The 25,363-nt window shown below is 43.1% G+C and overlaps 2 long non-coding RNA genes across 3 annotated transcripts in view; one reads left to right on the top strand and one right to left on the bottom strand.

Annotated features, from left to right (window-relative positions):
- The window catches only part of LOC148684439 (uncharacterized), an 83,967-nt gene that overhangs the window by 10,211 nt on the left and 48,393 nt on the right, over positions 1–25,363 (top strand). For both annotated transcript variants that reach the window (XR_015946100.1, XR_015946101.1), the window contains exon 2: positions 2,544–2,577. This is a non-coding gene — a long non-coding RNA (uncharacterized LOC148684439). The remainder of the gene's footprint in view (positions 1–2,543; positions 2,578–25,363) is intronic.
- Positions 1,743–7,606, bottom strand: LOC148684440 (uncharacterized). The gene is made up of 2 exons (XR_015946102.1): positions 7,255–7,606; positions 1,743–6,038 (listed from the first exon to the last, which is right to left on the bottom strand). It is a non-coding gene; the product is annotated as an uncharacterized LOC148684440 (long non-coding RNA).

Below are 25,363 nucleotides of genomic sequence, written 5' to 3'. Positions count from 1 at the left end.
CTTTGCAGACCAAACACTGACCTTCGCTTTACATGTTATTTCTTTTTACTTACTTTTGTTGTAACTCAGGGGCTTTATCTCATGGGTTTGTTATTTAGGATTTGCAGCCTTGCTTTTACAAATGTTTGCAAAGAGCCTTTGTTGTTAGAGAGCCAGTTTGCTGTAAGGGTTAGAGCAGGGGTCGGCAAACTACGTCCCGTGGGCCGGATCAGGCCCACGAGGGTCGTTAACCCGGCCTGGCCACTGTCTGAGCTCCCTGGGAAAAAAACAACAAAAAAGAGCGAAGGAGGAAAAGGAGGAGGAGGAGGAGGTGCCGCTGGCGGGAAAAGAGGCACCATCCAGGGCGGGGGATGGGGCAAGAGATTTACGGGGGGACGGAAAAGAGAGAGGGTGGGGAGAATAGGCAGGAGCTCTCCCCAATGGCTGCGCAGTGAGGATCTGGCCTCCGCTGCCGGTGGGAGGGCCCCCATCCCACCCCTGAAGCGCGGAAGACCTGCTGGCAGCAGGAGGCCCAGGGGGGCCACAATGCAGCACCAAACCCAGGTGAGGACCCCCCCCATCCAAACAATGACTATAATTAGTGCAAAGGTTTTGATGTTGAGCAAAATGTGCAATTGCAGCTGCTTCCACTGCAAGAAGGAGCTGCAAGATCATCAAAGCGGGGGTGGGGGTGGGGTGGGGGGATGTCTCAGCAGAGAGGTAGATGTGTTCCTTGCAAATATGCAAAGAACGTCTATGCATTTTGCAATTTGGGGGGGGGGCATGCAATTGCATTCTGAAGTTTGAGACATTGCAAAGCTCTATGGGAGAGCTTGCAGTTCAGCAGTGCATTCATGTTATTTGCATTCCCCTCCTGAAATTACTGAGTTCTTTTTGCCTTTTATACAATCAGATAGATAAAGGATATTGGACAGCTGCTTTAAAAAAAAAAAAAATTTAAAGAAAGAACTTTGTAAAAGAAGAAAACCGGTCCATAGATAAAAGAGAAGGTCAAACCTGAGTTAATTACTAAGAATTAGATATATACCTCTGTTTTCATTGCTCGGCATGTGTGTATGTTTCCATGAAAGGTGTGTGACGATGTTGGGGGGGGGGTCTGGCCCCACCTGCTACTAGAATACCAGCCCCAACAACTTCCCCAAAGCCTTCATCTGAATCAGTGGCATAAGACATATGTTGAATACATTCACCAACGGGACACACTGCATTACAATTTTAGCAGAACACATTCTATATTATTTACTGTACACCCTTCCCTTTAAGGCTGCCTGTTTGCTTCATTTTCTATCAGCAAGAAAAGAAAATGGCACCACACATGGCAGCGACATAAGGCAGCATTACTGCTTAGATCAGGAAAATGGAATATGATTGCTAGTAATAAAAAATATATATGCTTGGATGAACTGCATCAGCTTCTGCAAACTCTCAAGTAATATAAAGTAGCCAGAGGAGAGGGAACACCGGCTTCTGGGGCTAAATAATTTGTATGCAACCCGCCCCCCTCCCTCCCTTGCCGGCCACCAAAGATAGAATTGAAAGACTTACAGTGCAGGCAAAAGCCTGTGAATATATGAGATTTTTCAAAACAAAAACAGAATCTACAAACCTGAAAGGTCTAAACAATGTTCAGCTGAGGCTGCAATGCTCTTCTTTCAAGGGTGAAAGGGGTAGAGAACATTTCAAGACAGGATAATGAATGTAGCTAAAGGGCTGTTTGGAGCAAGGAAACAAAACAAAAAGTGAACGGTTATGGGCTTTTATTTTTTAATAAAGTAAATGCTGATCTCCTATTTACAAAGAGCCCTTTTTATAATAGGGAAAAGTCTATTTGGGCAAACCTGCACAATGTGGCGACATCTTCCATAAAGATCAAGATGGCAAGAGGGCACAGTTGTGCCATTGTAATATTGGCCAGGAATCTAGCTGGCATTACAGTGTTTTCTTTGTGCACAATGTTTTTTGACCTGCCCCTTCTTGTAGCAATCTGTTGTACTCCTGCAAGCCTTGGTGGTGGTGGCACCCTGGCAAGAAAGGTTCACCTGATGCCCTTTTTATTGTCTTTTTGTGTCAGGTAAAGACCATTTTTATTATTCTCCTAGGCTTTTAAAATATGTGATTTTAAATGCTGAATGTTTAGCCTGCTAATCATATGGAAAAGTGTATAATGCAATTTTTAAACACTATTTTTGTATGATATTGTATTCTTTTGTCTTTATGAGTCAATCAGAAATCTATGCTATAGAGTAGCCAATATGAATACAACAACAACAACAACAAAACAACAACAACAACAAAACAACCCTATATAGTACTATTTCTACTAAACAAATGTATATGGTGGCACAATGTTGAAAGAAAAACCCTTAAAAGAAAACACATGGTTATAACTTCATTTCTCACTTTCACATGGGCATTTTTGTCCAGTCAATGTTATCTTTTTACCAGGAACATCATACTCCCTGCATTCAGATGTTTCAAATCAACAATATTGCCATTCTGTGTTTATTAAAGTGCTTTACTTATCTATTTTTTCTCTTTTACAGAACAGTACATGATGTAGAATGAAGACAGCTAAAGGTAGGCATTTGCTTTCCATGACTACTGTAACAGGCAAATACAGTGGGTAAGAATGTCTGTGCGCTTTTTTTGTAGAAACTGAACACTGGCAGTAAAAGCAACCATTTTTAATTGGCACAGCAATCTCACCAGGGCTTAAAATTATACATGCCCTGAACAGCTAATCTGTTTAGCTGCAGGGCTAGTGTTCAAGAGATGACTGAGCTGCCTAGCTTTTATGAGAAAGCTTGTACCTAAATCCTATTTTTTAAATATAAATTCATTTAATTTAGCCATAATGTACAAAAAGCACCGAACCCTTTAATCTTGGAACCCTGTTTGAAATGGCAGGGTATGTTCTCAGCCAGGTTAATCTTGAGGTTTGACTGCGGAGAGCACAGCCTCTCTAGCCTGTCTGAGAGATAACTCCGTTGTGGCAGCAGCAGATAGGCAAACGAGGGGAACCTCTGGGTGTTCCCCTCCCCCTTTAAGATGTCTAGTTGCCTTAATTATATGTCTGCTGTATAACAGCCTACTGTTTACTATAAGCTAATGGGGTAGGTTTGCTTTCTAAAAGGCACACATTGCAGAAGCGTACATCGTTTATGTTAATGGCTGCATCGAAACTCTTGGCAATTAACCTAGTGGTTGGAATCTTGTAATCAAGCAGATTAACTTTGCCATCTGCAATCAAGGGCTTTCCCCCTTTTAAAAAGAGTCAACCCTGGCAATGACTACTGGAACCATGTTAATGTTCTTACTGAAAGTTATATGGCAGAGCACGTGAGCTGAATGCAAAAGGCTCATGCCCAATCTCTGGCAGCTCCGATCTCCTTCATTTTATGGGGAATGGTTTGTGAGATATATAAAATGTACATAAACCATGAAAAAAAATTAGTCCAACCCTAGAAAGTATAACCACTGCAGAAAGTGGCGAAGCAGATAGAAATGATTGGCGGGTGGTGTCAAATGACGCCATGTGATTGATAGGTGGGCAGAGTTTGCTAAAAATGATCTTGTGGGGGCTATTTGGGGGCGGGGGGCTCATGGGCTGGAGGTTCATGACTGCTGATAATATACAGAATATTGTCCTACAGGAACCAATACTATAAGGAAGTTTCCTACAGTGCGTAAAAGGCATGGTGAATTCTCTCATTACTCTACAAATTCATCTGACCTATAAAGAAACAATGTGCATATATTATATGTTAGCTGTGTACAGAAGGTTAGAGAAAAGCCCTCTACAGATTTCTGAAAACTTGTCTACTTAACATTCTTGGGGTGGGGAGCATAAAGACAAGCATGCTAGCTCTGCATCCCTTCATTGCAGCTTGGGTCACCTTTCAACTAATGGAAGGCAACCTTCTGTAGTTTTGAAGGCTCTCTGTGCATTTCAGAACATGGAAAAAGCAGAGTTCTATAATGCACAGGGAGCCTTCATGGGGGGAGAGCAGGGGGACTCCGGGCTAGCAGATATCTCTCTGTATCCCTCCTTTGTGTGATAAGTAAGCATGCTTTCAAATGCCTGAGCAGGGCTAAACATGTGAAGCTGAGGACCCTGGTTGGTGAGTGCCTTTATATATAAAAATCTTTCTATACCATCACATCATGGAATATCAAGGTGGTGTACAAAATTTTAAAACCTAAAAGTACAGAAAATCATGAAGGCTCATCCAGAAATAGAAACTTAACTGCTGCAAAGGCCTGTTGGCATTAAAAGTTCTTCAGGAGACACCACACCTGAAAGTAGCAAGTTGAGGGTGCCTGCTGAATCTCTACTGGAAGAGAGATCAGGTGATGAGAAATGCCCAACTTCTAGATGAGGCTTCTGTAACATTGGGAGTAGGGGGACAACCAGCAATGATGCTTTGGGTAATCTGAGCGATCGAGCTTCCTAATTATGCTAAAGCTGATCAGCAACAGACATTTTATTTCGCAACGAATTGGCAGTGCAAAGTGGTTTCTAACTGTGTGTTTGTGCCAGATAAGCTGTATGTTTGACACACAACTTCTATATTTAGTACACACACCACACCTGACCTAAGTGCAGTTCAATAATCCCGGCCGTTGAGAAGGTTTTAGAGTGAATATTGTTTGCTGAGGCTTCTGTGGTGTTGCTATTTATTCTAGAGCTACTTCCCTCTCCCTCTCTCCTTGCAAGCACCCATGTCTATTTCAGGAGCTGTGATTAACCAAATTACCTGATAGGCTCAGGAATGTGCAGGCAAAGACATGCACACTAGGCATGGTCACCTACATGGTCAGGAGTTAGACAATAAGTTGTGGTTGCAAGAAAAGTGTGTGGGGCAACATAGGTAGGGTTATCAGGCAGCAGGTGGCAGGCAGCTTTGTTTCCTGCATGACTGAAGCACAGCTATTTCCTGGGCAAGAGAAGAACAAGGCATGATTGTCACTTGCAAACCTTTCAATGGCTTTTATGTCCAGGAGCCCAGTTTCTGCTGTGAAACGGAGAAAGCAAGCACTCTTTAGCCTCAGAGCCGTTGGCTGTCTTACATAAGGCACATTAGGAATGAAAAGTACAGGAAAGTGCACCTATGAATAAATCTTGGCACATTTCCCCACAGTCCTTCTATGTGGAAGAAAGTACTGAATGAAATCCCCTGGGAACATTTCCTATGAAAGTTTCATTACGAAAAGCTGCATATCCATGCTCTTAAGTGTGGAGAGAGAGTGAAAGAGAGAAATGAATTGAACTGAAGGAAAGGCAGGCAGGCAGGAAGATGTATTCAGAAGGAAAGGCTTGCTGCTAAAGATTCAGTCCCATCACATTACACACACACACACACACACACACACACACACACACACCTCTAAACAAATCCATACTAACCTTTCCCCCTCCAAAGAGGAATAGTTAAAAGTGGCTTACAAATATAAAACAAGCAACAATTCAGCCACTGAAACACAAAATCATAAACTGAAAACAGCATCAAAAAGCCAAAAAAACAAACAAAACCAAAACCAACCACACCCCACTACGAAAAGTAACCCTGGTAATTGATGCATTAAGGAGCAACAGAATTAAAATATTGAAGCTTTAAAAAGGGATGTTTCCAGCTGCCAAAGGAAAAGAAAGAAAGAGCATGCTGTCTTGGAGAAGGAAGTTCCACTACATTCAGGGCACCATCACAGTTATGAACCTTGACTTGCTCCCAATGGAGTATATCACTTTTAATTCTTAGAATCGTATATTCTGTCCTTAAAGTCCAAGTTTTGGTCCAGTTCAATGAAATGCAGTTCACAAAGGGTAGCCAGCTTGCAAAACTCACTGTCACGAGGCAGTTGAACAAGTCTCATCTGATCACAGGCATAGATAGCAGCACGCGGTTTGAAATTTTAGGAAACCAATTTCTTTGAAACTGTCTTCAGCACTTCTGGCTTCCAAGAAAGATTTCATCATGTGGGAGACAATTTGAGTAGAAAAAAGTCTGCATCCTTGCTGTGGGATCTCATTTGATTATCTGAAAGAGATAACATGAATCATTTTGAAACCACATGTTTGTGACTTTGTCATTCGTTGGGGTGGATGTATTTCATGGTTAGTTTTGACTTTCTCCGATTAATAAGCTGATTGCATATTTTAATGCCGTCCATTTGAAGATAGCAGTGTGTGATATGGGAATTGCCATGCAATATCAAAGCTCTTGCTCCTCTGCTAGCATAGGTGCCAACTCCCTGGGGCCCTGGGGGGCCCAGCAACCACAAAATTCCCCACAAAGGGCCAGACACCCACAAATTTCAGTGCCAGGGCCATGCAGGCTGCATGGCACCAACGTCCCCAAGACACCCACAGTTGAGGGCCAAGCTGGCACTTCTGTCTGCTAGTCTGCCTGCCTGGAAGTGTGTGTATGTTTGTCTTCATGTCTTCCTTCGCTTCCTGCCTGTTTGCTGATTGATTTTGTGCCTAAAGTGTGTGCATCTACCTGCCTGCCCCTTTCTTTGTGCCCTTTCCTAAATGCATTTTTGTGCCTGACTGTGTGCGTGCATCGGCTTGTCTATCTGTATGTCCTCCATTTGCTGAGTGTGTGTGTCTGCCTGCCTGCCTGTTTGTATGTGTGTAAGTGTGCTGTGCGGGTGTATCAATGATGCGTGTCTGTATATATGTGATGTGTGTGCATTGGCCATGCCCACTGCCAGCATCTGCCAATCAGAGGTGGTGTCAGTGGTCAGTGTGGGCTGAAAAATGCTCACCTCTTTAATCAATAGCTTCCTAATGTTCAGAATGCTTCCAGCCTCTTCCATAGGTATCTGCGCAAGGCTAGATGTTGTGGAAACAGTGCTAAATAAGTATTGCCAGAGGCAACAAACAAGATACATTCTGTGAAGCAGCTAATTCATCTTCTTTTCCTCCACTGAGAGACTGAGCAAGATAGATAGAGAAATATTTCCAGTTTCTAAGAACGAATTTTGCACAAGCTACCAACCAGAAGGAAAGCTTGAAAGGATCTTCAATGTGTGTATTGGAATCGTTTCCTCCTATGTGTGGGTTTCCGCGCTAGGAAGCAAAGACCCACATGAGCGGTATGGATCAGATAATAAACCCACATGCAAGTTTGATAGTGTAAACCAGCCGTTGCTAACCTGGTGCTCCCCAGATGTTTTGTACTACAGTACAGTTATTCTGTCCTTTCAAACAGCTGGAGGGCACCAGGTTGGTGAAGGCCAGTCTAGACTCACCTCATGTTCTCATACCAGTCCTGATCCTTCCCAATAGGTTCCTTCAAAATCAGTTTCTACACCAACTGGTCCAAAAGGTTCTTGTTAGTTAAATTGCAGATAAAAGTATTCAATGACATTGATAGTCAGTAAATGCAGCTGTTTATCGTTTCACAAGTTCTTTATGTACTTCCTGCTTCTGCATACTCATTCTGTGACTTTGCCTTTTTTTTAAGTACTGTACACAGTTTATGCAAATAAATCTTGGAGCATGAGCTACTTCAGTTTGATGATTCATTATTTCTGATAAGCTAAAAAAAGGGGGGGATCAAACAATTATTCTTCTGGCACACAATCCCCTATCTGCATGCTAATGCAAATGTTTGTATGGAGGACAGCCACTCCTTGACATTTTGCTAAATAGTTATGAATATGAAAAGGCATGAGCCTAATAAAACAGAGCAGACGATTCCAGTGGGACTTTAATGGTTTATTTATTTATTTATTATTATTTATTTTGCCTAGCTTTGTTTGCAACATGGAGAAAAGCAAAGAAATCTAGACTGTGAAGGAAGTTCCATTTTGAGGAGCATTCTGAGCTCTTGGTGGCTCCTCCACATGACCTGCTTATTGGGCATTCATTGTGATCTGCTTGCACAAAAGCTTACATAGTGGCTAGTCTGTAGCGCCATCTGCATTGAACAGTATTTGAAGCAGCATTATAACACTTTAAACAGTCATGGCTTCCCCCAGAGAATCCTGGGAACTGAAGTTTGTTAAGGGTGCTGAGAGTTCTTAGGAGGCTCCTACTCCCCTTATAGAACTACAGTTCCTAAAGTTCACTGTGGAGTGGGATTAACCGTTAAACCATTCTGGAATTGTAATTCTCTGAGGGGAATAATAGTCTCCTAACTACAACTGATGAATAAATACATTTGTATATCACATATACAAAGAAGAAATGCAAGTAGATATAGATATAGCCCCCCCCCCATATCTGCAGAGTAGTGTGAAATTCCAGAGGTTGTGCACTTAACCAGGGTTTGATTTTCTGTTGGAAAATTAGGCACAGCGGAGACTGTAGTGTCTTTATGAAATATGGTTTATTTACACATATTCACACCTAATTCTGGATGGCGAGAGGGTTCCAAGCATCACATTTCAAGAGGGGCTTGCTCCCCACAGCGGCACAGCATTGGATTCAAAGGTAGCCAGAACGCCATCTCTGTGTCACCTCTGCACAGCTTGTTTGTCCCTCAGATGCATCACATCAGGCCCCACCCTTCTTCTTCCCTCAAACCCTTGCTAGAACACAACCCACGCCCCACAGCTGGGGGAGCGACTGCATCCTCTTCTTGCCTGACACTGAGTGCCCCAAGGGTAATGACTCTGCCATCATCTGTTTCGTTCTTTGATGGCACCTTTTTCAACCAATCTCTTGAGGATGCTGGCTTGACTTTTTTTTTTTTTTTTTAGGGCTTGCTAAATCCATTAATCCGCATTTCCTAATTTCAGAAATTATGGGGAGAACGTTATAAATGGACACACATGCACAAACACACTTTGAAATTAGGTTCATGTGTAGAGGGCAAGTGTCATGAAAGGGGCTGCACATTTAGCCTGTTCCCACCATCACTGTTTCCATGTTGAGCATCGTATTTGTTCTGCCGTATTATAGTTCTCCTTCTCTGCATGCAAGAGAAGGCTCCCTATATAATTTGGCTTCTAAATTGTATGGTGAGCCTTCATACAGAGATAAGACCCCCTGTTAGGTTGTACATGGAGATAAAGGTGATAGGGGGGGCAGGTTGAGCAGGCTGGCTTTGTGGGAAGACTAAGTAAGTGATCCCACAGTCCTTTCACCACATTTGCCCTTTAAAGGTAAAGGTAAAGGGACCCCTGACCATTAGGTCCAGTCATGACCGACTCTGGGGTTGCGGCGCTCATCTCGCGTTACTGGCCTAGGGAGCTGGTGTACAGCTTCAAGGTCATGTGACCAGCATGACAAAGCCGCTTCTGGCGAACCAGAGCAGCACAGCGAAATGCCGTTTACCTTCCCGCTGGGGTGGTACCTATTTATCTACTTGCACTTTGACATGCTTTTGAACTGCTAGGTTGGCAGGAGCTGGGACCGAGCAACGGGAGCTCACCCCGTCGCGGGGATTTGAACCGTCAACCTTCTGATCGGCAAGCCCTAGGCTCTGTGGTTTAACCCACAGCGCCACCCAAGAGTAAAACCCGAGGAATGCGTCCATGTTTCCAGGTTATATATGGCAATTCACATTAAGCAAATCCCAGTTGCTGACCTTTCTGTGCACATAATTATGGTGTGAGGTATTAAATCATTTTCTATTATATTTCCATCGTTACTCTGCAGTAATCTTAAATACCTTCCGATTAGTAGAGATTACTGTCCTCATTCCAAATTATTGCAGCTAGGCCTGAAACATAATGGTGCACTGATGCTTGAAAGAAGTATTGATTTGATTGCTCAAATAATAATATAAAAGTTTAATTTAAAAATATTTCTTCAGTAATAAGAATTATAATTGATATCACATGTTTCTAAATCCCTTTGCCTTGGCTCCCGTGCCATTCCATCCAACATAATTCATAGTGTATTTTCACTCATTTCATGACTCTCTTAAATTATAAGCAGCAGTTTGGAATGAATGTAATGGGATTTAGTTTCAAAAACCTTTGGCCACCCATTACATTCAGTGCTCCCACAAAAGGATTTAGTGATGACTGTCACATGTGCAATGGAGGCAACAAGAGAAGTTTTATTCAGCATGTAATCTTCAGAACAAATAAATAAAATGTGGGCAACCAGATTTAGCTCATGGTTTCAAAATAGGCAGCAGATAATCTTGCTTTTAGGTCATGAACAGGTCAGGTCTAAACCATATAATTAACATGTTGATAGCTTTTCAGCAGAATATGTGAAACAAATGAGATGTCAGTGCCTGGTTTTTTATGATTTTGGGTTCATTTCTGCTAGGTAGCCATCATAATCTGTTCTGAAAGCAGAATCTGGGCAGGAGACCTTGTCTCCCTAGGCCTCTGCTGATTACTCACTAGTGTTGTCTACGTTATATTAGGTAAAGGGACCCCTGACCATTAGCTCCAGTCGCGGATGACTCTGGGGTTGCGGCGCTCATCTCGCTTTACTGGCCGAGGGAGCTGGCGTACAGCTTCCAGGTCATGTGGCCAGCATGACTAAGCTGCTATGTTATATTACACTTGCTATTAATGCCTTTTAAAACTTGGAACAAACAAACAAATACACAGACACCCAGGTCTCCATGTAGAGCTGTTTCATTGGAAGGAAACTGTCTCGATATAAGCTGCCAGGCACTTCCTGTCTATTCTGTGCTTCTGAAAGTGGTGTCATGTTATCATTCTGCATAGCAAGGTGGCTTTCAGAGGTGGCTGAAGACATTTTGCTACCTGTGGTGGAGCAGCATATAGGGCAACTCCCCACTGCCAAAGTCAAGGTTCATTGTTCCTTGGGATAGGCAAATCTGTTCCTTTCAGTTCCCCTTTGAAGTGAAGGAGACATGACAGGAGTTGGTGATGCAGGTGAGCTGTGCATAAGCAAGCTGATTGCTAGCTCGGCAGAGGCTCTTTTTATTAGCAAGAATATGCACAGTCTGACTTTGACATCATGAGCTGACACATATGTTTCCTCTGATATTTGCGAGACCTGCTCCACCACATCACGCCTCTGCAAAGGAGGCAAAGGTCAGAGACAAGAGTGTGAGGTACTGGACAGGCTGTGGCCTGTCCATGTCAGGCAAGGTGGGCCTCAGCCCTGTGAACGTCATTCCTACACCCCTCAGTTTCTCATTTTTAAAATCTTAAGTCCAGTACTCCACATGTCCACATCTATTTGCATTTTTTTTAAATACAAAAGTCCTCATGAACATTCATCAGCAAATTTCTTTTAATGCACACATTTCTGTATGCAATTTTGCCCAACGTGCCTTTTTTTTTTTTGCAAAGCATGCTTTCCTTGATATTTATATTTTCCCTGATACAATGCATTTGTATATGTTATTTCCACTAATATACAGTATGTATTTTGATGCACACTTGAGCCAAGTATATGCATTTTTGTACATATTTCTTGTCTGGGGAACTGAATTGCAAAGTTCAGATAAGTGCGAATTTTGAAGGGTGGCAGTGTTTGAGTAACTTGCACAAGTTCATGCGCTAGAGCAGACTCCTCTTGCCTTGCCCCCAGTCTTCCTTTGGACCAGCCCTTGTCTGCCCTGGAATCCTAGACCATGTCACCCCCATTTGCCCACTGGATCGTTGTCTACCTACTCTTAGGCTTAACCCATTTGTGCATGGAGGTCAGGGGCAGAGACTGCCTTCCTTCTCTATTTATGCAACTAATGTGTGAGAAGGGCCTACAGTGATCTTTGCAGTCCACAATGAAGTGGTTGAACTAATGCTCCTCTAATTCTCATTCGCTTTCACTGCCTCTTCTGTGCCAGATTCAGAAAACTCTCCTACATCTTAATCTTGTCCGTTAACTGGATTAGTTGCAGCAGATGTTGTGCTGCTCTTGCTTCCTTGCTGTAACAACTGCAGCCTTTTGTTTTCGTCTTACCATACGAAATGTAACACCACCCCGTTGCATCCTTTATAAGGATATGAAGGATATCATTAAACCCAGCCACTTTCCACCCTGCCTTCCTTATTGAAATTGCAAAACCGAGGGTGCAGGATGTTCACTTAGTCACATAGCAATGCCCTGGATTTAACTTTTCACGGGGGATGGAAAACATCTGGTTTGAGCAACCTTAAAGCACGTTAGCATTTTGGTCCAGTATAATAAACATTAGCATGAAATTGGTTTTTATAAAAGCATGCGTGTGGGAGATATCACTTCTAAGTCTGAAAAAATTGTGATTTTTTTTTAAGGTGAGTGAGTGAAACTATTCCACTCACTTTTTGAATAAACTGCACTTGCTAGATTGGAGGAGGCTCATATAAGACTTGTGTCCATGGCCAAAATGTATACATATATATGTGAGGAAGGGGAGATTGGAATTGGGATGATATCTGATGGCTCGACTCCAAACCTTCATGTGCTACTCATCACTTTTGCACCGTGTTAGTTTGGCTGGGGAACTGAATCAGGCCAGTAGGTCAAATACTTATCATTCACATAGGCCAGGCATGCCCAAACTTTGGCCCTCCAGATGTTTTGGACTACAATTGCCATCTTCCCCGACCACTGGTCCTGTTAGCTAGGGATCATGGGAGTTGTAGGCCAAAACATCTGGAGGGCCGCAGTTTGGGGATGCCTGACATAGGCCAACTTTCAAAGGTGGGCAGAACCACCTATTTGTCAATCACGTGACATCATAATAGTGTCAGGTGACTGACACTGGTCAAATTTCAAAGGAGGCTGCTATAACTGCTGATCAGCTGAGAGGACTCCATTAAGTATTGATCATCAGTTACAGGGAAGCCCTTTGAAGTCTCTGCGGATGGGGAAATGCTTCTAAAATGGGATGAGGTTCCCCTATGCAGAAAAAGCAGTTCATATCTAAAGTGCTTCCTGTAGCCCTCTTGAGTACAAAATGCTTCCTCTGGAAAGGGGAAAAAAAGATGTTCCAACCATAAGCCAGGCCACTGTTATACCACCAATAGTCTGCAAAGGTTTCTCAGGATAACCAACGGCAGCACTGTTTCTTTGTCGGTGCTCAGTAATTTGTGAACCAGCTCATAGGGCCCCTCCAGAAGATTTGTTCATTGAACATCCACCCTAATTTGCTGCAGCTATGTTTAATAGCACAAATCCCAATTTCGGCCACCTAACAACAGTCAGGTGAGCCGCAAACTCTGCACCCATCAATGTCCTATTGGAATTCTACTCTCAGAGCAGGGCATAAAAACTGGACGTCACTTTGGCAGGGGATTAAAACTTTTGGGGAAATGGAGGCCACGTTTTAGCCTGGCACTAACAGAGTGTGATAAATACAAACCTCCCGTAGCTGTTTTTATTTAGCAAATCCTATGACCAAAACCGTGCATGACAACAAGGAACTGAGATTCTTCTGGGCTTTCATTTAAACTCCTCTCTTCTCCCCGGCCCCCAGTTCAATTAGGTTCAGTATTCCATATTTCCACTTAGATGGGGGTTACTTTTCTTGTCAGGTTCCTTAATTAAATCTAAAATAATAGGATTAGATTCTAACAGTGTTATATACTTTTCAATCAGGAAGCAACTGGCAGCCTTCTGGGCTTCTGACGTAAAATCTAAAATTCAACACCGCCGCTCTGTTTAAATTTTTAAACGGTAATACGGATGATAAGGAGGCAACTGGTAGCCTCTCTGAGCAGCAACCGGTTCCTCTTAGACTTTTACTTAATGCTATGAATAAACAAATTGGCAATGCTTTGTTATAAAGAAACTGACATACATAGGCTGGAAATAATTTTACTCAAAATTGTTATCAAATACCACACTCAGGCTAGGTCAGGCATGTCAAACCTGCGGCCCTCCAGATGTTTTGACCTACAACTCCCATGATCCCTAGCTAGCAGGACCAGTGGTTGGGGAAGATGGGAATTGTAGTCCAAAACATCTGGAGGGCCGCAGGTTTGACATGCCTGGGCTAGGTTAATTCTAGGTGCCTCCTCCTCCTCCTCCTCCTCCTCCTCCTCCTCCTCCTCCTCCTCCTCCTCCTCCTCCTCCTCCTCCTGATCAGGGTTACTGCTGATTCCTCTGGTGACCATTGCTAACTCATGTTGACCAGCAAAATTAGCGCAGGTACAACAGCCTGCATCTCTCAGAAACGATGTCATGGCTACAATACTCCTTGCTGTGGTAACTTCCAGACTGGACTGCTGCAATGCACTCTATGTGGGGCTGCCCTAGAAGATGACTCAGAAACTCCAGCTGGTCCAAAATGCAGCGGCCATATTACTGGCTGGGGTTTCCTTTAGAATTCCTATCAAGCTTGTTTTAAAACAGCTCTACGAATTAGCAGTTTGTTTTCTGGCTGAGTTTAAGATGCCCACGCTAGCATTTAAAACCCCAAATGACTCAGGCCCCAGATATCTGAAAAGCTGCCTCCTTCCCTAAAGACCCTCTCAGGTGTTAAGATCAGAAGCTTGGTTGGTGGTGTCCCAGGAAAAAGCCTTTTCTGTGGCATCTTCTAAGTTGCAGAACTCCCACCTCACAGAGGTACATTTGGGACCTTCCCTATGCAGTATATTCAACTGGCAATGAGTAGGCATTTGTGTGGTTGCATTGTGTAAATGTTGCAGCCCTAATAAAATGCACAGTACTCTGAAAACCAACTCCCTTTGAAATTCATCTGTTTTATTGTCATTATGCACAATATTCCTTACAAGATGTGTTGACCCAAAGCTAGTTCTTTCTTTTCCAAAGGGCTGGTGTGACCATCTTTCAGACCAAATAAACCAAAAGCCTCTCCTCTCTGAGCAGTTCAAGAGAGTCCCACAATAGCTAAAATAGTGGAGACGGAGTTTAATATATCAAAGCTTATTTAATGTTGGTTTTGCTATTTAATAGCCTGCTCTCATGCTCTGTGAACGGCTGATGATGTAGACACAAAGATTAAACAGTCCCTACTGACAGAATTGCTCATGCAGTGCAATGGCTGTGTCTGCCAAACTGATGGTGACCCAGCCTGGGTTGCCCACAGAAATATAGGATGCCACATGATCCCTGGGTGAGGAAAGAACTACAAAATGAATTAGCATGGAAACATGGATCTGAAACTTGCCTCTCATGAATCAACAAAGAAGTATACAGGGAAATTATTAGAACCAGGAGTCTACTCAATCCTCCGCTCAGTACTGGAATGTGCTTTCATTGCTATCATTTACCGGTAGCCTTGGGTAAAATGCCAAGAAACACAAGATCATGGTCCATTTGTGTTGGCAGCTCCTTCAGAGACATGAGAAGCATTATCTGGCCAACCTCTCATAGTCCCATCTCACAGGTGCATCCTAGAGAATACAGGGCAGAAGATTGACCTGTTATTCAGGTTGCTCTCACCCATGTGGCAAACAATAGGAGGGCTAGGGGTGTCCCCTGCCTGAAACCCTGGAGAGTAGCTGCCAGTATGTTTCCAAGCACAATTCAAAGCGTTGGTGCTGACCTTGAAAGCCCTAAATGGCCTCGGCCCTGTCTACTTGAAGGAGCATCTCCACCCCTATCATTCAGCCCTGACACTGAGGTCCTCCTCCGAGGGCCTTCTGGTGGTTCCCTCACTGCGAGAAGTGAGGTTGCAGGGAACCAGGCAGAGGACCTTTTCGGTAGGGGCGGCCACCCTGTGGAACTCCCTCCCATCAGATGTCAAGGAAATAAACAACTATCTGACTTTTAGAAGACATCTGAAGGAAGCCCTATTTAGGGAAGTTTTTAATGTTTGATGCTTTATTGTATTTTTCATATTTTATTGGGAGCCACACAGAGTGGCTGGGGGAACCACATAAATAAGTTGTTGTTGTTGTTGTTGTTGTTGTTGTTGTTGTTGTTGTTGTATCATCTAGATGGACCAATGGCCTGACTAGGTATAAGGGATACAGCAGTTTGTTCCCTATGAATCCATTTCAGAGGCATGAATTGGTCTCTGGTACATTTTCAGTTTCATGAATTGGTGCTCTACATCATACTGATAGCCTGCTTCTTTGAAGCGTCCATCATATGGTGACATGGTCTATACCAGGCACCCCCAAACTGTGGCCCTCCAGATGTTTCGGCCTACAACTCCCATGATCCCTAGCTAACAGGACCAGTGGTCGGGGAAGATGGGAATTGTAGTCCAAAACATCTGGAGGGCTGAAGTTTGGGGATGCCTGGTCTATACACTGCATGGGACAGTAGTCTTTAAAGCAGGCACCCCCAAACTGCGGCCCTCCAGATGTTTTGGACTACAATTCCCATCTTCCCCGACCACTGGTCCTGTTAGCTAGGGATCATGGGAGTTGTAGGCCAAAACATCTGGAGGGCCGCAGTTTGGGGATGCCTGCTTTAAAGTAAAGAAAGAGGAGCCAGTGTCTGAGAGGCTTAGGAGATATGTCCTCTGAGCCACCCCTTCCCATAGCTGCCAAGTTATCCCTTTTTTTAAGGGATTTTCCCTTATGCTGAATAGGCTTCCTCACGAGAAAAGGGAAAACTTGGCAGCTATACCCCTTCCCCTGCTGCCCTTCCCAGCAAGCTTATCAAGGGGAAGTGGCATGAGCACGGCTGGGAGAGAGTGGAGGCACTAGGAGAAAACGTTAGTAGCTGCCATCTTAATTTCCCCTAGGCATACAGGGGAAATTAAAGCTGGGAATGATATCATCTCAAAAAATGGTTAAGATACATGAGATGAGGATGATTAAGAAAGCTATCCAAATAGACATGCAGGAGTGAGTGGAAGGATTGATTGGCAGCAGGGGAGCATGATGGAATGCTGAGTAGAGTCTGAGTGACAGGTGGAGAGTGACTGAGGATTACGGTTGAAGGTAATCAGTGTTGGAAGCTGTACACCACCTGGAAGCTGTACACCAGCTCCCTCGGCCAGTAAAGCGAGATGAGTGCCGCAATCCCAGAGTCATCCATGACTGGACCTAATGGGGTCCCTTTACCTTTATAATTGTTACTATATATTATTCCATAATTTTCAGGTGTAGTCCTGCGGTTGAAGAATATCATCCCCAGAGAGGCTTGCATGCTAGGGAAGGGGGGAGAAATTCAACTGTGTTTGCGTTTAAAGGTGATTAGATCAAATTTGCACATTCCGAAACAACACAAGAATAAAAACACTTATCTGAATTTTGTTCTACAGTTCTCCAACCAAATAATGTTTACAAAAGTGCATCTGTCCAGGGAAATTGTGCATAAAAATGAATATATTTGTGAAAATAACATATAAACATGCATGATATTAGGGGAAATTGCTTTGCAAAAATCTGTATGTTAGTGAAAGGGGAAAACCAAAGTGTGTTAGGAGAAATCTGAAATAAAGCACTAATGAATTTTTATGAAAGGCTTGTTTTAAAATGCTATTTGCTTTAGAAATATGGAAAACTGAATTTAAGATTGGAAAAATGAGAAACATTAAGAACCAAAACTGACCAATCCTTCCACACATATGTAGCACCCTCTGGAATGTCTTTTTCATTGCCAGATCTTTTTATTTTCCCAGACCTTTTAAACTCTGTATACTTTAAATCTCTGGTATTCTGCTGGAATTTTAGCTTGGTGGTTTTAACTCTGTGGAATGTTTAGGCTGTGTATCAATTGGTATTTGGTAGGGCATTTAGACTCTTTCTCATTTAAAAGCAAGTGTTTTCATTTTATGGTGCTTTAAGTGCTATATAGAATTTTATTTAGAATCTGATTTTTATTTTTTCTATTTCTTTGTGTGTCATCTAGGGAACTATTGTTATTGGGTGGCTTATGAATAGAATAAATGTTTCCCCTTTTAAAGCTATTTAAGTCAGTGGCTATCACCACATCCTCAGTCAGTGAATTCCACAAATTAATTGTGCCTTGTGTGAATAAGTTTTCTTTCTTTCTCTGACTTCCTTGAATCTACTCCCAATCAATTTAACCAAGTGACCAGAAGTTCTAGTGTTCTGAACGAGAGAGTGAGAACTCTCTATTTTCGTTTTCTGCATATTATTTGCAGTTTCATAGACTTGGATTTCATTTTGTTTTGTACTCTAAAACAAAAACCTCCAAACCCTTTAGTTTTTCCTTAAAAAATGCATTATCTCAGACTGAAAAGTCTGCTCTATGTTAATCTCAACAAGTGCATCAATAGTTTAATCACAGCAATGTATTAGGAAACTGGCTGTATCACGAAAATGGACGTCAGTCTTAATGGAGTATTACCAATGATCATTATAACAGCAAATCTCCAACATTTGAAACATTTCCAACATTTGAAATGCTTCCTTTCAGCGATGCTTTAGGAACAGGAATATCCAAATATATCAAACTGTGTTTGTGTCATAGCTGTCAAGTTTTCCCTTTTCTCGCGAGGAAGCCTATTCAGCATAAGGGAATTACCCTTAAAAAAAGAGAGAACTTAACAGCTATGGTTTGTGTAGCTACTCTTTTGTCCTCCTTGTCCCTTCCCCTTAAAGGTAAAGGTACCCCTGACCGTTAGGTCCAGTTGCGGACGACTCTGGGGTTGCGGCGCTCACCTCGCTTTACTAGCTGAGGGAGCCGGTGTACAGCTTCTGGATCATGTGGCCAGCATGACTAAGCCGCTTCTGGTGAACCGGAGCAGTGCACAGAAACACCGTTTACCTTCCTGCTGGAGTGGTACCTATTTATCTACTTGCACTTTGACATGCTTTTGAACTGCTAGGGTGGCAGGAGCTGGGACCAAGTAACGGGAGCTCACCCCGTCGTGGGGATTCGAACTGCCGACCTTCTGATCAGTAAGGCCCAAGGCTCAGTGGTTTAGACCACAGCACCACCTGCGTCCCATTCCACTCCCTTTAGTTGCTCTTATTTGTGGGATCCTCTCCTCTGCTCCCTGTGCTAATTTAATTAGTATGTGCCGACACAGAGTGGACTTGACCAGGGAACTGTAGATTTATAACTCAGCTGCCCATGGACCAGACCCAGACCTACTGAAATCAGTGGCACAAGTTGTGAGCAATCGAATTCCTGCTGATCGGTGTCATCACTCTTGGTATGACTAAGGCTGCCCTTTTAACTCCACTCATATGAGAGTAAGCCCCAATGAATTCAACAGGACTTACTTCTGAGTAGAGGTAGTTAGGATTGCGCTGCAAGTCAGAGTCCAACACCATGTAAGCACTTACAGGCGGGAGGCAATGATATTAAGTTACTATTGCAAAAATGATGTCATGATGGCTCTATAAGAGCCATGAGTGCCATTTGCTGGGGATTTATGGCAGGGCAGGGCCATTTTTCTGCCTTTGGGCTTTCAGAAACATTTGATTGGCCATTGCAACTAGACCAGATGAATCTTCAGGCATGATCCAGCAGGGGTCACCTTGCATTTATTTTTAATGAGACCATTGATTTCTTTTGATTTATTTTTCTGCACAGCATTGTCTATGTAACTTTAAATCAGAATGATAATATTTTAAGAATAAGGAGATGCTAGAGCAGCATGCATGCAGCTCCACAAGGGTTGATTCAGGTTGTACCTTGCACATAAAGCTCTCTGCATGCAGGAGGGAGGCTGACAGGGGAAGGGAGACAAGGGGAATTCGGTGGGCACTGGATTGTGTTTATATGTATGTTTTTTGTATGATTGATATTTTCGGCATTCCAGGTGCCCATTCAGGCCCCAGACTAGGGCATCCCAACTCGGGATGCCATTGGAAGGGGAGAAAACAGAAATGAGAAACAATAAGTGGGGTCTCTGCATTTATAAGGCTTCGTTTCCATATCCTTTATCATCTTGGTTGGCCACCTCTGCACACATTCCAGCTTGTCAATATCTGGCTGCAGTACTCCAGGTGGGATCTGACCAAGGAAAAACATCGAGTGTTACTATTAGTACTTCCTTTGAAGGAAAAGAGCATGTTCCTAATAGCGCAATCCTATACATATCTACTCCAAAGTAAGTCCCATTGACTCGAACTGGGCTTGCTCCCAGGTGTGTATGGATCACAACTGCATTCATCTTAAAGAGGCTCTTTCCAGCCAGGCCTGCTGTCTGAGATTTCACATGCTGAAGTTTACTTGAGAACAGTCACCTGGTAGAAAAGTTTGCTTGGAGAGGAGTTGATTTTAGATTGGATGACTGGCTTTGCCAGCTGAATCCAAAAATTCCTGAACACTAGCATTTGTGTAGTAATGAAAGGTGCTTTGTGACCGAAGGTGCTTTGTGACAGTTCCAATATAAGCCATGTAACATAGCTCAGGAAACACAGAGTACTCAAGAGCCCATTATTAAAGGCTAATTAATTAATTAATTGAAGAATTGGTGCTTTTGAATTATGGTGCTGGAGGAGACTCTTGGGAGTCCCATGGACTACAAGAAGATCAAACCTATCCATTCTGAAGGAAATGAGCCCTGAGTGCTCACTGGAAGGACAGATCGTGAAGCTGAGGCTCCAATACTTTGGCCACTTCATGAGAAGAGAAGACTCCCTGGAAAAGACCCTGATGTTGGGGGAAATTGAGGGCACAAGGAGAAGGGGACGACAGAGGACAAGATGGTTGGACAGTGTTCTCGAAGCTACTAACATGAGACTGACCAAATTGCGGGAGGCAGTGGAAGATAGGAGTGCCTGGTGTGCTATGGTCCATGGGGTCACGAAGAGTCGGACATGACTTAACGACTTAACAACAACAACAATTAATTGAAGGCACTGATAGAGTGCAATAGCTAGAACAGCTTTTTTTGATGGTGTGTGTGTGTTGCTAATAACCATGTTTTGTTCCCCCCCCAAAAAAATTATAGTCAGCATTGTTTCTTTGCTCACTGGTGATTCAGCAGCTTTCTGAACATACAGAAGATAATTGCATAACAGCATTGTAGGGCTGTAGTGTTTAGTTCCGCTGCTGTAGCCACAACCCTACCCTTCTGTCTTAAGACATTTTCAGACAGTGTGAATGACGGGCCTTGGAAGTGCTGCATATATGATCCCTGGAGTCTAGACTTACAGCGTGTTTCAGCTTATGCTGATCCCTGCTGGGCTACATAGCCGACGTCTGACCCAGAAACTGTGGAATTCATTCAGCTAGCTTTCTGGGATGAAGATAGGGGTATCTTGCAGTGGTGGTGGGGATATGGCTGCTTCTCTCCTGGAAACTGTTTACAGTTCTTGTCTGGGAACTATAGAACAGGTGTGGGGGATTTTTCCAAGCCGAGGGCCACATTTCTTTGTGGGGGGTCTAACACCCAGGAGCCACATGTCATTGGTGGGCAGGGCCAAAGGCAAAACAACTCATATTTTTTTATTTGTTTATTTGACTCTATTTATGAATCATCCCCTCTGAAATATCTCAAAGTTATTTCATAGTATAATCAACAAAAAAACCAAAACAATTGGGGGGAAAATTATATACGTGAAAGCAAATATAAAAACTATTCCATATATAAAAACAACGCCCAGTATACAAACAAATAGAAACAGCTGCATATGTACAAGACAATTTAAAACAATGTAATATGTAAAAACAGTTTCCAATTCAATGCCGATGCAGATTGGGAGAAACTCGTATAGTTTTACATTAGGGTACATCTCAGCCACACCAAAGTCAGAAGATTCTACACACACAAACACACTAATCTTTCAGTCCTCTATCTAAGCCAAGGGTCAGCAACCTTTTTCAGCTGTGGGCCGGTCCACCGTCCCTCAGACCATGCGGTGGGCCAGACTATATTTTGAAGGGAACAAAATGAATGAATTCCTATGCCCCACAAATAACCCAGAGACGCATTTTAAATAAAAGCACCAGATTCTAGTCATGTAAAAACACCAGGCAGGCCCCACAAATAACCCAGAGATGCATCTTAAATAAATTCTACTCATTCTACTCATGTAAAAACACGCTGATTCCCAGACCGTCCGCAGGCCAGATTTAGTAGGCAATTGGGCTGGATCTGGCCCACGGGCCTGACGTTGCCTACTCCTGATCTAAGCAAACAAGAGTCATTATCACAGTTTAATGACATATTCCAACTTTTAAAAGCGCTTAAGAAGGGTGCAAAAAAGAATCTGGGGTGTGGCCTGAGAACAGGTGTGGCCTAGGAAGAATCTTGAGATTGGATAAAGATCCCTGGAGGCCCACATTTGCCTCCTGGTATAAGGTTGCCCCCCTTTGCTATAGTGCAAGCCCAAGAGCTCGTGTTGGGACTGAACTTTTCAGTTGTACAGTATCCATCATGTCTGATTGATATGGCCCACACAAACATAATATGAGCCAGGTCAACAGCATAGGGACAGAAGTTCTAAATAGTGTGACTAAATAGAATTTGCATGGTGTCATTTAACTTAAGGTTGAACAAGAAGCCACTGAGATCTTCTTTGCATTCACTTAGCCTCTCTCTATATTCTGAGAACTCCAAAAAATGTTTTATAACAGCTGAAATCTTAGAACACTCTTGTTTCGGACTCTAGGCAAGTGCTATAAAATTTAAGTGCATATCTGATGACTGCCAGTTGGCCTGGCTCCATGGAAAAATGTAGATGTGAAAGACTGTAAAATAATTAGTGAATCCTTTTTCAAACACACACACACACACACACACACACACACACACCGAACTCTGAGTGACAAGTGATAGTGCCCAATACTGGTGAGATGAAACTAAGTAAACTTGATTTACATTCCGTGAGAATCTAGCATGAATATAGTGAGAATGCTGGCAAACGATTTCTTCGAAGGAGTCTGGTTGATGCATTTCTTACTAAAGAACTCTGGAACGGTTTGCTTTCAAAAATCCGTCTTCATGATTCTTTAAAGAATACAGATAGATTTACATTTAAAAGCCAACACATTCCATTGCAAATGTTGGGACTGATGGAATTTCAGAACCTGTGACAGTTTTCCAAAATGGAGATAATTGGGAGAGAATGTATCTGCTGCTGCCTTGAGTGAAGCTGATGAAAGTGCTTATTGCCACAAAATGTATCAGCAAGTGATAAGGCAAGCATGTTGAAAATAGTGCCGCAAGAGAGATTGCATGTCTTCGGTTTGATAACATCTAACTGGAAAAGAACTGCAAAGAGTTGGGCTGTGTGATCTACAATTCACAGAGTGGTTTAATAACCAGTCTCTCTTTAAACGAAACTTTTTGTAGCTCTGTGAGGGGGAAAGTGTCTCCTAAAAGTTCTCAGAACTACACCCCCCCCCACCAAAAAGACTACAGCTTCCAGTGTTCTTGGGGGGGAGCCATGACTGAATAGCATGAATGTGGCCTTAGATCACTTTATTCACTCTCTTTCCGGAATTAAACTTAGGACCATTTGTATGCAAAAGAGATACTCTATTAGGGTGTATGGGATGTGAGGGAAAGGGCTGTACCTCTGATGGGGGACATGTTGTGCTCCTTCTGGAGTAGTTAGTCCACCTTTGGTTTCCACCCTGCACTCAGTTCTCACCCGTAGTTCCTAGAAGGTGTCAGCATGCAACAGTGGCGACACAGTGGGAAACAGCTTCATCTGGCTGGATAAACCAGGCGAGGGTAGCCGATGGATCTCAAACCCTCAATGAGTTAGGGACTTCCCCTTCATGCGAAGACAGGCTCTGGAGGATTGAGAGATTAAGACCAAGAGTGGGTCCAATAGTTAAGAAGGCGGTTTCTGTAGAGGGAAGTATGGGACAGTTGAGGCTCGTCAACCTGGGAAGGTAGCCCATCTAAGAGAAGGAAAACACTGATCCCAAGCCTCTGCTGCCATGTGGGACATCTTCAGGAGAAGGAAAGGCTAAGGAGTAAACCCTACACAAATCTGGAATGAAGCCCCTAAGATGGTTGGATGGCACCTTCTACACTCCTTCTGGCAACTCCTGCAGCCAAGCTGGGGCCAGACTTATTGCTCTGCTTTCCTTTGGACCACATCAGTGAGGCTCAGAGAGGAATCTTGTTGTCTGGGCAGCCCTGGACCTCCATGCACACCCAGGCTTACGCATCAGGGAGGTCATTTTTGGTGCTACTAACATAATGGTTTGACTTCACCCCTGGAGGTGGAATCCATTGTCTCTTGAGACAGATGGGTGCCAACAACTGAACTAGATCTCTTGGTTCAAACTTACTATCTAAAAAGAAGAGGGTTTTTTTTTTGCCCCTTCCTCAGTTTTCTCTTGCAGTGAAAGAGGAGAGACAGTTTCATTATTATTTTTTAAGGTATTGACTTAAACCTCAGGTTTAAAATTGTTCTGAAGTCATATGATAGCTTGGAGTTGTCTTGTTCATGAAAGCCTGGAGTCTGGACTTGTTTCAAAAATAATAGCACTGAGGTTGGCTTCACAGGAGACAGTATTTTAGTCACGCAGCACAGTCTAACCTTCTCACCACAAAGTTGTTGTGTTGTTGTTGTTGTTTTTTTAAAAAAACTGGCACACTATTTATAGTTACTGTTACAAGCTCTTAATCCTTCAGGCACAATCTAACATGTATTTTTTTTGTCCTTTTCTTGTGGGAAAGGAACACCGCGATAAAATTCCAGAACATTAGCACAACTTTTAATCATCATCTCTAAAACATTTCTTACTGGGGTATAAAGTCTTCAGGCAGAACACAGATTTTACCTCCCCTCCCCCCTCTCTCCCTCCCTCCCTCCCTTCTTCTTTGACAAGGAGAGACTGAGGAATAAAGTAGTTTCCCTAAAACATTTCAGAACAAATTAATCAATCTCTTTTCTCATCTCTGCAGTTTGTATCTATTTACTAAGAGAATGTGTCTGTGCAATGCATGTCATGTTGGACTTTTCGGTGGGAACAAAGTTTTGCTTTCTGGTGGTAGAATTCAGCCTTGCAGTGAGGACTATCTTTTGATCTTTTGTATAACCCCCCCCCCCAACACACACACACTTACATGCCACATTTGATGTGGTTTATTTTTAATGGGTGGGAAAGGATTATTTTTCACGAGTTGGCTTTTCTGGAGAACAGAAGAGCAAACATTTTAATGTAAGAATAACATACCGGTAGGGACTTCTTTCATTTTACTTTCCCATCTATGAAGGGTCTCCACAGGACATGGAGAGCTGCTGAAAATGAAGAAGCAGCTGTGTGGCACCTATTTCTAAATAAGCTTGTTATCTTGTAGGTGTGTCCTAGAGTTACGCTAAATCAGAGGTGGGGAATGTCAGGCCTGGGGATGTCAGGCAGTCAGCCTTGTAGGCATCTCTGATTGGTCCTGAGGGCTCTCCCTAGGCCACATCCTGCTCCAGGCCCCTGCCATGCTTTTCCCTGGCTGGTCTGTGTCCTTGAACTGTGCTTCCTGGACTACCCTGTCACCATATATTTAAAGCACAATGATAATAGTTTAAACAATCATGGCTTCTGGAAGCTGTAGATTGTTACAGGGGCTGAGAGTCACTTCTATACCCCTCACAGAGCTACAGCTTGCAGAGTGGTTTAACAATCAATTCCTCTTCACGTAGGGACTCCATTCTCCCCCGTCGAGTTACAACTCTGAACTCCAAA

The sequence above is a fragment of the Zootoca vivipara genome, chromosome 10, assembly GCF_965207765.1.
Source record: "Zootoca vivipara chromosome 10, rZooViv2.hap1.1, whole genome shotgun sequence".
Classification (NCBI taxonomy): Eukaryota; Metazoa; Chordata; class Lepidosauria; order Squamata; family Lacertidae; genus Zootoca; species Zootoca vivipara.
The sequence above is the reverse complement of the archived record's forward strand: the minus strand, read 5'-3'. Positions and strand labels throughout refer to the sequence as shown.